Raw genomic sequence first — 13253 nt, forward strand, 5'->3', positions numbered from 1 at the left:
TTTCTGCTCCGTGAAAACTGTAAGCGCTCTGTAGCAAGGCTGTTTTGGGGGTGTGGGTAACTGTGGAGCTTTGTGTTCCAGCTGTAGGCTTTCCTTAAGGAAAAGGAAAGGCATGTCAGCCCTGCCTCCTGTAACCCAGGTGAAGCTTGTAAATGGAGGAGCATGAGCGGGACACGAGTCTCAGCAGTGTCCAGGCAGGGAAGGGTTCACACTCTTTCTCTCTAGAGTAAGAGGCAGCTTTCAGCTCTAGAAGTCGGAGGAGTAGCAGCGGTTAACGTAGTCAGTTGAGATGTAGAACAAACTTTGGAGCTGGGTTCCGAAGTAGTGGTGTCTCTACCCAGGCTGCTTTCAAAGCTGGACAAATACCACTCCTCTAAGGGTGTTAGAGCATATTTCCCATCTTCAGGACGGCAACATCTTTCTGAGGGACTCGTGGCTCTTGGGAGACACTTGCTTCATCAGGCTGTAGGTGCTCTTTGTTTTGGAATTCCTGCACTGTGTGGGTCAAAGTCAAGGCAGTAGCTGCGTGTTGCTGTTTAGCTCCTGCTCAACTCCAGCCTTCTGTCATGTGCCCGCGCACCGGTGTCTTGCCATGCTGTGGATGAGAACGTTTGCAAAGCACTTCACCTTCCGTGAGTTCTGTTTTAGAGCTGGAAGCGTGTGTTGTCACCCTATGAAAGTCTCAGGAAAGTGATGCTGCCTTTCAAGCAGAGAACTGGGGAGACCTGCAGTGTCTCAAGTCTGTGTCCTGGAAGGCTTGTGGTCCAGCTGTGTTGTGAACCCAGCCTGGCGCTGGAGAAACTCACAGTGCTGGATGCTGTCCTGTGTGTAGTCCTGACCTGCAAGGGTGAGGCAGGAGAAAGGTGGTGAAATGGCTGGAAGTGTAAAGGTGAGCTCATGTGAAATCGATGAGTCTAACGGTGACAAATGTCCAGATATCCCTAGTCTTAGGTAAGGATCTTGTTCTGTGCTCTGCTGGTAGAGCAGAGATGTGAATGTAAAGAGCGGCTGGAAGAGAGGCCTGTTCATGCTAATGGAAATACCTCAAGACCTTGATGAAACTTCAGCCTTCCTCTTACCTTGCCTGTGACTCTCTTCACATGCTTTCTGCTGCTCCTTCTAGAGAGAATTGCTGAGGCTCTGGAAAATGCCTTCATACTTCCGCAAAATCATCCCATACGCCATACCCGGCGCGCTGGCACTTCTTGGCTGCTGGTGGATCTATTCCCACAGAAAAAAGCAGGCAAGCTCTTCTGACAAACAAGAAAGCGTAGCTGCTGAAGAAGAGCAGCAGCAAGAAGCGCCAGAGGAGGATTCACCACCAAAGGAAGAAGCGGGCGTTCCCATGAGAGAGGCAGTCTTTGAGGAAGAGGAACACCCCGAGAATGAAACCTCGACCTCCCTGCCATCAGCAGAGTCGACGACACCCTCTCTTCCCTGTCAAACTCATGAGAGGCCAGATCTCTCAGAGGACCATCCAGACCTGTCCGTGACCACACTGCAGCCCAGCACCGTTGCAGAGGACACTGCAAAGCCGGAAGCAACAGGACCTCCGGATGAAAGCAGTGGCCCTGCTTGTGTTTCTCTCCCCCTGACCTCGGAGTGTCAGGGCAGTGCTGCGGTGAGCCTGGTAGAGGATTCAAGCTCTGGTGCCAACCCAGATCAGTGTGCAGCAGGTGGGTATGCATTTGCTCTCAGAATTCCCATCTCTGTAGGATCCCGTGTTAGCTGGGTGATCTTCAGGGTCTGTTGCCAAGGGGCGAACAGGCTGGTCCCCTTTCGGCACAAAGTTAATTCTTGTCTAAAGCTAAGCGTGTGCTTGAGTAGCCCAGTGCAGTGGGCCGTGTCTGGATGTAGGCCAGGCTGTTGAAGACCTTGCTGGTTTGAGACGTGCTCATACAAATGGTTTCTGCTTCAGTTCAGGCAGCCTCTAGGAAGCACTGGGTTCCTCTCTGTGCTTACGGGCTGCTGCCGAATGGAAGCTGGAAGGCAGCAGGTTTCTGAGGGGCTGCTGGATGAAGCAGGGAAGTGCTCTGAGGAACTGTGATCAAATGAGTTGGTTGCAGACCACTTCCCCTGAAGCCTTGTGGTTTGGAAGGGTAGGTGCACGCCAAGAAGTCCCTAGAGGGAGCAACGTCCGAGGAGTTCCTCCATCTGTCTCTGTGTTGCTTTTGCCTTCTACATCCTGGATGGTGTGCGCCTGGCAGAATACAACGCTGCCTGAGCAACTGTTAGTTAACCCGTCTGACCTTGGAGATGGATGTGAAAATCCTTTAGAAGAGCCTGTGGTGCCAAGAGCCCCTAATGAGGGGATGTCTTTGGTAGTTGCTACAAGCAGTTGGAACCAAGCTGCTTGCTGCAAGACATGGGGATTGAGTCTGCCGACAATGAAGGATGAAACCCAGCGAGCATTTTCACTTGTGAGAGCAACCCTAGGAAGAAGAGGGTTTTGCCTTGTTGTGAATGCTGGCGTGCCAGGAAGGTACGAGCGTGTGTTGTGGAGCCTGGGGATGGGAAGGGCTGAGAGCTCTGCACTCAGCTGAAGGGTAGGGAGAGGGGCTACAGCGGGTCAAGCTGATCATGGGGCCATGCTGGATAAGAGGTCCTAGAGCTGACCTTCGCCCCCAGGCTGTGAGACTTCAATCCTCATCCTTGTCCGGGAAGTCTATGGCAAACAGCTGCCCTCTTTGCCTTTGCCTTTCTAGGCCTCTGTGCTGTGTACCTAGGGAAGATGTGGCAAATGGGAAGCGGCTGTTGGGTTTCTTTTTCTCTTTGGTCTTGCACTGGATGGTCTGAGTACTTGCAAGCAAGTGAGGCTCTTCCTGCTTCTGCTGGTTCATCTGGAGGGAGGAAGGATCAGCCTTGTGTTACACTGACTGCACTGTATCTGGGCTCTGACCAGGAGGAAGGTGTTTGAGTTTGCCCCCTTGCCAAGTGGGAGGATTCCTGGTATCAGCTGATGGTTTGGAAACAAAACACGGCTCAGCTCTGGCACCTTCTTTCTTCAAGCATCGGAGAAATTTGGGCAAGAGGCAAGCCCCTACCCCAGCTAGTAGTGTGCACAGCTGGCATTCAGGTCACTGGGCAACCCCTCTTGGGGCAGGAATGTAATGTCAGTACAAAGAGCAGAGGAAGAGCTTGCATGTCCCGGGCCCCCCTCCCCGCATGCTGAACTCCCTGTGAAAAGCCCTCCTGAAGCCATGGGGAAAATGCAAAATACCTTGCTGCAGCAGCAGCAGCAGCAGCAGCAGCAGGAGCGCAGGGCTGATGTCAGCATAGCTCTCCTTCAGCTGGTAACTTTGACTTAGTGTCCTGTCTCTGCTGCTGTGTAAGGTGTTGCTATTTTGAAGGACTCCTGCTGAACTCAGGCCTCTGTTGCGTTCCTAGACCTACTTTTGGTCTACTTGACCCCTTCTGAAACAGTGGAGAACCTGATACAGGAACATCCCAATGGAATGCATAGGAAGAGCTCACTGTAAGCTCTCTAGGAAATGCTGCACTTTCCTGGCCTTGTGTCTGGTAGCTGGACTGTGTGGGCTGTCTGAATGCTAACACGTGTGCATGTCCTGTAGGTTTGGCTGTCAAAGGCATGGCTTTTGTGGACAATGACTGTGCCACGAGGAAGGCAGTGACACACTAGCACGCTCATCCAGAAGGAGGCTCCTGCAAGTCCGACTTCACTATCTGGGAAATAGAGGTCCCAAAGGTAACCACCGCTGGCCTGCTCACACCTCCTGCCCTGCCCTACAGAGCCATCTTCTGGTTCTTCCAGTCTGGTACCGGCTCCGTGCCATCCCAGGGAGATCAACAACCACTAAACGGAGAGGATTTAAGCATTTAGCTCCCAAGATGTGAAGATGAATCTATGAAAATGAGCTGTGCTTACGGATCTCTATCTACCTGACCTTATCCCAGACCAGCTGAACTCTGCCCTGGTCCAGCATTGCCTTTATTATCCCGCCTGGCCCGACACTCCAGGAACTGGGAATGTGGCTGAAATAAGGCACAGAGAAGAGTGTTGTTTGATCTCTGTTCCTCTTCCTAACTGTTGGTTTCTCGACTCTTTCACAAAGGCTTTAGTTGGCCGCTTGATCGGCAGAAAAGGAAGATTTATGAACTACCTGAAGGAAGCGTCTGGTGCCAAAGTTTACGTCACAACACTCCCTTATTTCCGTGACTCCCAAGTCTGTCACATCGAAGGTAAGTGGAATGCCTCTCGATTTGTGCTCTACTATGTAGCTTGGGGGCATCGATGGGCAAGGAAATGAAACAGATGTTGTGGATTTCTGAGTCTAGTGCTTTAGAAAACTCTTCTGCTCAGTGCTGTTACAGCAGAGGTATCTGCCAAGTCTCCTGTGCCTTGGCACGTGAACCCTCTATTCTCGAGGTGAGAATGCTTTTTAACATCTTCGGCTGCTGTAGTTTAACCAATGCCTTTTGCAGGATCACTTCAGGCTTGAAGAAGGAGCTAGGGCATGCATCAGCCAATACAGCAGTCTTGCCTGTGAAGGATGTTAGATTAGATCAGTGGTGGGAGTGTCCTCAGCATATCTGTGCTAGAGACTGACTTTGGGCTTTTTGTCTTCCAGGCTCTGCACAACAAGTAGAAAAAGTACTGAGCCTGATTGGCCAGAAGTTCACAAAGCTGTGTCTCACCAACATCTACGCTCTACCTCCACCAACACCGTTGACACTTCATTTGCTCCTTATGACTGCCTGGGTAAGTCCAAGCTCGCTGGCTATGCTGATGTCCAGGTGGAAGGCTGTTGGTGTTGGTCACTGCTCGCGGAGCGGGCTAGATCCATGTGGCTGGTTCAGAGATGCCCTGTAAACCAGCTTGGTTTTGTGTGGCTCTCCGTTCTCCAGCTTGCGTAACTGTTACAGATCAGATTGATCTCCCTGGTCTTCCACTCCTGCTTCCATTCTGCCTGAGCTGAGAAATGTAGACTTATAGAATCATGTAGGTTGGAAAAGACCTTTCAGATCATTGAATCCAACTGTCAACCTAAGACTGCCAAGTGCACAACTAAACCATGGCCCCGCGTGCCACATTTACACACAGCCTTTAAAATACCTGCAGGGACGGTGATTCCATCACTTCCCTTGGCAGCCTGTTCCAGTACCTGACAACCCTTTTGGGGAAGACATTTTTCCTAATATTCAATTTAAACCTCCCCTGGTGCAACTGGAGGCCATTTCCTCTTGTCCTATCGCTTGTTGTTTGGCAGAAGAGAGAAACCCCCACCTCACTACAACCTTCTTTCAGGTCCTGGGAGAGAGTGATAAGGTCTCCCCTCAGCCTCCTTTTCTCCAGGCTAAACAACCCCAGTTCCCTCAGCCGCTCCTCCTCAGACTTGTTCTCTAGACCCTTCGCCGGCTTCATTGCCCTGCTCTGGACACGCTCCAGCACCTCCATGTCGTTCTTGTAGCAAGGGGCCCAAATCTGAACACAGTTCTCGAGGTGCAGCCTCACCAGTGATGAGTACAGGGGGACGATCACTGCCCTAGTCCTGCTGGCCACACTATTTCTGATACAAGCCAGGGTGCTGTTGGCCACCTGGGCACACTGCTGGCTCACGCTCAGCCAGCGCTCGACCAACAGCCCCAGGTCCTTTTCCGCCAGGCAGCTTTCCAGCCGCTCTTCTTTCTCAAGCCTCTAGCGTTGCCTGGGGTTGTTGTGAGCCAAGTGCAGGACCCGGCCGAGAGTCTCTTCCTGTACAAGATGGGCCCCGTCCCTGGTCTGATTTCCTTGAGAACAGCATGGAGTGTCAGGGAATAGCTTTCTGCTCCTGATCCCAAGCAGCCTTTGCAAGTGAAATACCAGAGTGCAAGGGCCTTTCCACCCATGGCTGTAAGCCTCAGGAGTTGCTGGCGGAACATGGAGTTGCTGTGAAGGAAGCTTGTGTTGCAATGAACACTAATGAGACTTTCTTTCCTCCACATGGCAGCTCTTCCTCCCAGATGGAGTTCCTGTAGAAGTGGTCGTGGCAAACCAAGTCGATGCTGGACACATGTTTCTACAGCAGTATACACACCCCACTTTCCACGCCCTGCGTAGCCTTGACCAGCAGATGTCCACCTGCTACTCTCAACCTGCAATTCCAACCCTGCCAACTCCAGTAGAAGGCAAGTAACTTGGTTGCTCACAAATGGTTCACTTGAGAAACTTCTAGGGTCATGCGAAAGCCTGATGCCCCCGAGTTCGGCTTGGGAAGTTTCCCAGTGGATGAGAATGTGCCAGTTCAGAGAGTTGCTTGCCTAGCTGCTGCCGGAGTAGAGATGTTGCTCTGCTCTTCCTTATCCCCCTCGTGCCTGCAGTGCCCCCCTCCCCAGCCACTTAGCTGCATGTTGAACTTCAGAATGAGATCAAGTCCGCCTCAGGGCATTTCCAACCAACTTGGCCCCTGGAGGATTTTTGCTGACAAAGCGTGGGACTCCTCCCAAGTGTCCATCGTGTCACTGTCTGCACATGGTGTCAAGTGGAGGGTGCATCACAAGGAAGGGGGAGGGGTTCTTAGCGCTTCCTTTCCTTCTTGGAGACAGAGCTCACTGTTAGTGGCCAAAGGCTGGAAGGGAACTGGATACCTGGCTAGAAGAGCATGGCAGTGGCAGACAGAGACTTGAGAGTACAAGCCAGCTCTCCGGTGTGCCAGCGGCAGGCTTGTCTGATGGAGGGCTGGGGGGATGTGGAAGGAAGATGGCAGCAGCATGAGAAGAAATGCTGTTGCTTCTCAGTAGAGAACTGTGCAGCACTAGGAATCAGCCTGAAGCGCTGATTTCTGGGAAGCCACTTCAAGGGAGCTCTTCTGTTCTGCAGTTGGTATTATCTGCGCGGCTCCAGGCCTGGGTGGGGCATGGTTACGGGCTCAAGTCATCAGCTACTTCGAAGAGACCGGTGAAGTGGAGCTCAGATACGTGGACTACGGAGGATACGACAAAGTGAAGGTCGACACGCTCAGACAAATCAGGTCTCGAACTGCTCTTATCTGGCTTGAATCTTCATCAGAGGCATCCGTATCATTTGAATTGCTTATAGGATTTTCCAGAGCTGAAGTGGGAAATGGTAGAAAGGTTTGTCTCAGCAGCGGGTGTGGAGCCCTTGGGAGCACAGCAAGCTCTTGCAAGGCTTTTTTGAAGGGGAGGGAGAGGCAATTGCAAATTCTCCCACCTCAGCATGGAAGCTGAGCAAAAGGAGGCCTTCAGGAGGCCCCAGAGTGTAGTTAATTGATGAGGTAGGAATAAGATGCAGATTCTCTATGCCCCAGCCCCATGGGCTGGGAGAGCCATACTGGATGAGGGTTTTCTTACACAAGCCCAGGAAATACTTGATTGTGCCCCAGAGGTGGGAGAAAAGCAGTACAGCCTCCATGAGGGAGGTGGTTTTTGCTTGGAGCCCAGTCCAACTTGGCATGCTAATCAGACAATTTATTGCTGTTGCTGCTGCTGCTGCTGCTGCTGCTTAGATTGCTGGGAGAGTAGTCTCGTTTTTGGGGGGTTTTTTTTGACTGTCATTAATTTTCAACTGAATATCTGTTAGAGCAATTAATTAATCAGTGTCACCTTCAAGAATACAGGAGTAACTTAAAGGCATGTTCTTACGATGTGATCGATTCTCTTTTCTTTAAGGTCTGATTTCTTATCACTGCCTTTCCAAGGAGCGGAAGTTTTACTGGACAACGTGGTACCGCTTCCAGGTAATGAGACTCTCGTGACGTACCGTCGGTGGTGCTCCTGCAGGTTTCCATGGATGCCAGCTGTGTACAAGCAATGACTCTGTCTCAACCTTCTCCCTCCCCTCTTGCAAGCTCAGCCTCTGATGGGACTAGAGCGAGGACTGGAAAAATTGTATTTTCTTCTTGTAAATGTGCTAGCATGGCATAACCCGTCCGACGCCAGGGGAAATGGAGAAATGGCCAGGCTTTTTTGTGCATGGAGGAGAGAAGGAATGACTCTCCTAAGCAGCAAGTTGGCAGGACTGGCAGGGTAGAGGTGAAGTAGCTGTACCTACGCTGCCACCTTCTGTCACAGAGTAGCTGTACATGCCAACTTAGGTTTTGATCTGCTAGACAAATATCTGGCATTTCCCTATGAAAATGACGGAGGTGTCTAGTTCTGTGTTCAAAAGACCAGCCTCCAAGCCCTGGAAGAATGTCAGTCAGTCACTGCCTAGAGATGCTTTCTGGTTTGCTTTTTTCATTCCCCCTGCCCCCACTCCCCCCCCATTCTTTCTGGTGATGTTAGAGATGCAGGCTGTGATGGTGTCTCAAAAGCTGCCTTTCTGGGTGCGGGAGGGGTGGCTGTAGGGGCTCAGGGTCAGGCCAGGTTTCAGCCCTGGGTTTGTGGCTGGCAGCACTGCAGGAGGTACAGGCCCTGCCAAGACTAGAGGGATGGCAGGGTTTAAGCTGCTTCTAGCAGAAGTCAGTGTTTTGCGTGTTCCCCGAGGAGATCGACCTCCTTCAGGATTTGTGGGCTTGTCAGGAGTCGTTCACTTGCTGCTGGAGATGGTCTCGGGGTGGGGAGCACGAGGGAGAAGCTGTATTTTGCAGCAGTTTGGTAGGAAATAAGCAACTGTCCTCCAGAATGAACACACTTCTGCCCAGTCGATTGTAACTGTATTGCCCGGGACAGAAGGGTTCCCTGCTGCATTTACAGGTGTGGAGTTAGCAACAGTACCCACCTAAGCTGTGCGGGCTGAGAGACTGGAGCTGCCGGTGCTTGCAAAGAGGGCATTTGGCACTGTTCAGGTGCCAGCCAGCCTGCGGTACAAATGCTTTTGAGCTCCCCGTGACAGTCCTGCGCTCTGTGCAGGGTCCGTAAAGTCCTGAAGCCCCTGAGCTGAGTTTATTCAGGATCAAAGTACTCCTGGCAGCTCAAAGGTACCGCAGAAGTATACTTCTCTGTCTTGCAAGCCTGCTAATTCATCAGCCACTGATGTTCACGTTCACTTAGCTGGTGGCTTTTTTTTTTTTGCCCTTTCCCTTTGGCAACACAGCAGGCATACTACTTGTGTGACCTCCAGCTTAATAGACGGGGTCCAGCAAGTGCCCACAGCAAGGGCAGGTGAGGATTCTCTGGCCTAACTGATGTAGGAGGTGCGACAAGATGAGCTGAATAGTCCCTTCTGGCCTTTAAAGCCCGTGACTCTCTCTCTCAGTTGTTTTCTCCTGCTCTCTTCTTTCCACAGGCCAGGATCACTTTTCCTCCGAGGCTGACACCGCTGTTGTTGAGATGACCGAAGGCGCAGTCCTAGTGGCGCAGGTACCTGAGAGCTGTCTGGAAAAGCCTTGTTGCTGATTTGACGGCTGCTGTTATCCTCTGTGCCCCCTAGCCCACCGTGTGTGTGTGTGTGTGTGTGTGTGTTCAAATCCAAAACAAAGGCCGAGCTTGTAAGGCCGGCTGCTGTAAGGGTTCTTGTGGAGCCATCTGGGTGCTGAGAACTTCCTTGTGTAGCATCGGCACCGCTCCGGACGCTGTGGCTGGGAAGGGTTGAGTATTCCCTCTTGTTGCTGATGCGGCCGAGTGGGAAGCTGATGGCATTCGTGATGCTCAGTCTCAGAGCTTCCTTTGCTTTAATGCCGTGCTCAAAGGCGTCACTAGTTCTAGCAAGGGCACGGATTTGAGTGACTCGAGACAACTTGCCAGCAGGCTGTCCCAGCTGCCTGGTAGCAGTAGCTACCTTTCCTCCAGCCTCCACCCAAGTTGGTGTTTTGAGGACCTGAGATGCAGTCACTGATGCTAGCCTTGCATCCTCCATGGCTCGGACCCGAGAATTGCTGAGAATTGCTCACACTCATGACCTGAATTAATTGATGCAGGCTGATGCCTGCAAACTAATGTTTTTCTGTCTTTCCAGGTCACAAATTATGACAACGCAACAGGTCTGCCACTGATCCAGCTGTGGAACTTGGTGGGAGACGAGGTGCGTATGTTGACATACCTATTTCTTCAACGCTGTGAGAGTTTCTGATTATGCAGACTTGTGATCAGGAACTCGCTGATAGTTCTTTCTAGTGGCTTGTTCACCTTTCTCCTTTTTTTTTTTCCCCCCTCCCTTTAGGCGGTGTCAGTGAACAGAGCTCTGGTGGAAAGAGGACTGGCTCAGTGGCTTGTCTACTAGCCATGTCCTAGGCACCTTGGGAACTCTTTCGGCGAATAAATCTTGTTTTGCACTATTACAACTTGGTTTGGCAAGTTCTCATTGACTTGGTTTGGCAAGTTCTCATTGACCTATTGACACCTGTGTGCGGAGTTTTGGTGGTCCATTCCAAGGCGTCTTGCTGAACCGCAAACACATGCCTCATCTCAGTGAAATGACAACGGGACGTACTGGGATGACGATAACCTGTTAGAGAGGGATGGGATCCACCTGTCTAGAAGAGGCGAGGGAATCTTTGGCAGCAGGCTGGCCAACTTGGTGAAGCGGGCTTGAAACTGAAGGACTCAGGGGCTGGCGTCTGTACGGTTATGTGCAGAAGAGTGGCGAGGAGATAGGCGATGGAGGTCAGTACAGCTATTTCCCAGACTCCGTACAGCAATTTCCCAGATTCCTTATACTAAATCCCTTTATGCTTTGTTCAGGCAGCAGAGATTTCTGTTCCACATGATAGTAGGTTGTTACTTATGTGGTTTCTGGCTAGGTTCCTCTGTCACACGCCTTCTCTGTAGCTGACCATGCACTATTCGCATGTCCACTTGCCAGGCTGTCCATTAGCCATCACGTCAGGTGCCAGGGAACTGCCCGCTTGCTGCTTGCCTCGCGTGGGAACTACTGGGGAACCCCCGCTGGGACGTGGATGTAATAAAGGCCTTTTGATCATCTGTGCGTGCATTGTGTTTGTGTATCCGATCCTGCTTGGGTCTGGCTCGGTGTCACCACTGGCGGAGGCCAGTGCGGTGTCGCCGCCTGGATCTGACAAGCGGCGTAGTCGGCAGGATACACAAGCAGCCCTGCCGTGGTTGAGAAAGGCGAAAGGGGAAGGTGAGAGCTGAGATGGAGCTGCTCGTGCATATGGTGTGCCAGGGTGGCCCCAGATGGAGCAGTGGGGGTCGGTAGCTGCGTTGCTTGCCAAGCTAGCCAGCCTGGAAGATTGGCCATAGCTGTCAAGGGGTTAAGAAGTAACCCTGAGGGTCACTGAATTGGCTTTAAGAAGCCTGCCTTTCTGCGATGCCTCAGGGGCATGCCGGAAGTTGGCAGGGAAGTTAGGGTGGGCTCTGCTCACCAGGAGAAAAGCATTAGATGATGATGGATCAGTTTGTCTTGGGTTTGCATGGCAAGGGTTTGGGAGTGGGGGGGGGCCACAGGGGTGGCTTCTGCGAGAAGCTGCTAGAAGCTTCCCCTGTGTCTGCCAGAGCCAACGCCAGCCGGCTCCAAGACAGAACCACAACTGGCCAAGGCTGAGCCAATCAGCACCTCTGTGATAAGAGAGTTAAGAAGGAAAAATACAAGTTAGAGGGAGCTTTTGCAGCCAGAGAGAGGAGGGAGAAGATGTGAGAAACTTTTCAGACACCAAGGATTGTGCAGAAGGAGGGGGAGGAGGTGCTCCAGGTGCCGGCACAGAGATTCCCCTGCAGCCCGTGCTGAAGACCATGGTGAAGCAGGCTGTCTGCCTACAGCCCATGGAGGAAAGATGATGGGGTGTAGAGATTCCACCTGCAGCCTGTGGAGGATCCTACAGTGGAGCAGGTGGAGACACCTGAAGGAGGCTTTGACCCCGTGGGAAGCCTGTGCTGGAGCAAGCTCCTGGCAGGACCTGTGGATCCGTGGAGAAAGGAGCCCACACCAGAGCATGTTTGCTGGCAGGACTTGTGACCCTGTTGGGGACCCACGCTGGAGCAGTCTGTTCCTGAAGGTCTGCACCCCATGGAAGAGACCCACGCTGGAGTAGTTTGTGAAGAACTGTAGCCCGTGGGAAAGACTCATGTTGGAGAAGTTGGTGGAGGACTGTGTCCCATGAGAGGGACCCCACGCTGGAGCAGGGGCAGAGTGTGAGGAGTCCTCCCGCTGAGGAGGATGGAGCAGCAGAAACAACGTGTGATGAACTTACTGCAACCCCTATTCCCCCTCCCACTGGGCCGCTCGGGGGGGGGAGTAGGTCAATATCAGGAGTAAAGTTAAGCTGGGGAAGAAGGGATGAGTGGGGGGAGGTGTTTTAAAATTTGGGTTGATTTCTCATTGCTTGATAATAAATTAGATGATTTTTTTCCTAAGTGTAGTCTGTTTTGCCCGTGACGGTAATTGGTGAATGATCTCTCCCTGTCCTCATCTTGACCCATGAGCCTTTCGTGATACTGTTTCTCCCCTGTCTACTTAAGGAGGGGGAGTGATAGAGCGGCTCTGGGGGGCACCTGGCCTCCAGCCAGGGTCAACCCACCACACCTCGCAATAGTGGGCGCAGGGCCAGAGAAACAGTTTAGAGCGATTCAAAAGGGTAAAGCCAGGAAGTTGGGTGGAGTATTAAAATGAGGGGACAACTGTGGACGGATTTATTGCAAGCAGGAGCGACAAGGGATGGACAGGATGCAATTCCAGTGCCATCTCCTCCTGTGGACATTGCCACGTTCCTTGCTTTCCCATCACCAGAGAAGCTGCTGCGACTAGGACCAAAGTGCTCTGGGCTGATAGCTCAGCAGACAGATACATCTGATGTAGAGAAAGCAGCTACAACTCTCCTCAGGATATCCTTGGTCTTCAAAGATGAAGCCCCAGTGAAAACAGCAGTGCATGAAACAACGGATGCCTTGATGAGAACAGCCTTCACTTCATCACTTGACGAGAAGAGCACTTCACTGCCACATTTCAGTTGGATGCATTCATTGCAAGCCTCTTGATCCACACGGGACTACTTCAGAGAGAAGAGAAGATCAAAGAAAACCAAATAAAAAAAGTCAGTCGCCAAAGGGAGCTGCTCCGGTGCCGGCCCGACCGACAGCGGAGAGGCAGATCTAGGGGCACAGGGGGTTTTCCTGACTTTCCAGAGGCAGGGAAACACCAAGGGAGTGGAAGAGACCCACCATGAGCCGGCAGCTCTGGTGGGAACCGCTGACGAGGCCTGGGCGTTGCCAGAGCAACGGCGCCCACCCCCACGCCTATAAAAAGCAGCCTAGGGAGCACCAGCGACCCAGAGCGCGGCGAACAGAGCGGGCAAACAGAGCGTGGCGCGGCAGTTTGCGCGGCAGTTCATGCGGGAGGGCGCGCAGGGAGGGCCTAGTCGCCCTACAGGCTCAAGAGGGGACTCCATTGGTGGTCATCAGCC

At 52.3% G+C, this 13253-nt stretch overlaps 1 pseudogene; it reads left to right on the top strand.

Moving 5' to 3' along the window:
• The first annotated feature begins 1147 nt into the window (after positions 1-1147).
• Positions 1148-10342, top strand: LOC129200942 (A-kinase anchor protein 1, mitochondrial-like; annotated as a pseudogene).
• Positions 10343-13253: the final 2911 nt, after the last annotated feature.

This window comes from Grus americana, unplaced genomic scaffold, assembly GCF_028858705.1.
Source record: "Grus americana isolate bGruAme1 unplaced genomic scaffold, bGruAme1.mat scaffold_69, whole genome shotgun sequence".
In the NCBI taxonomy this organism is placed as follows: domain Eukaryota; kingdom Metazoa; phylum Chordata; class Aves; order Gruiformes; family Gruidae; genus Grus; species Grus americana.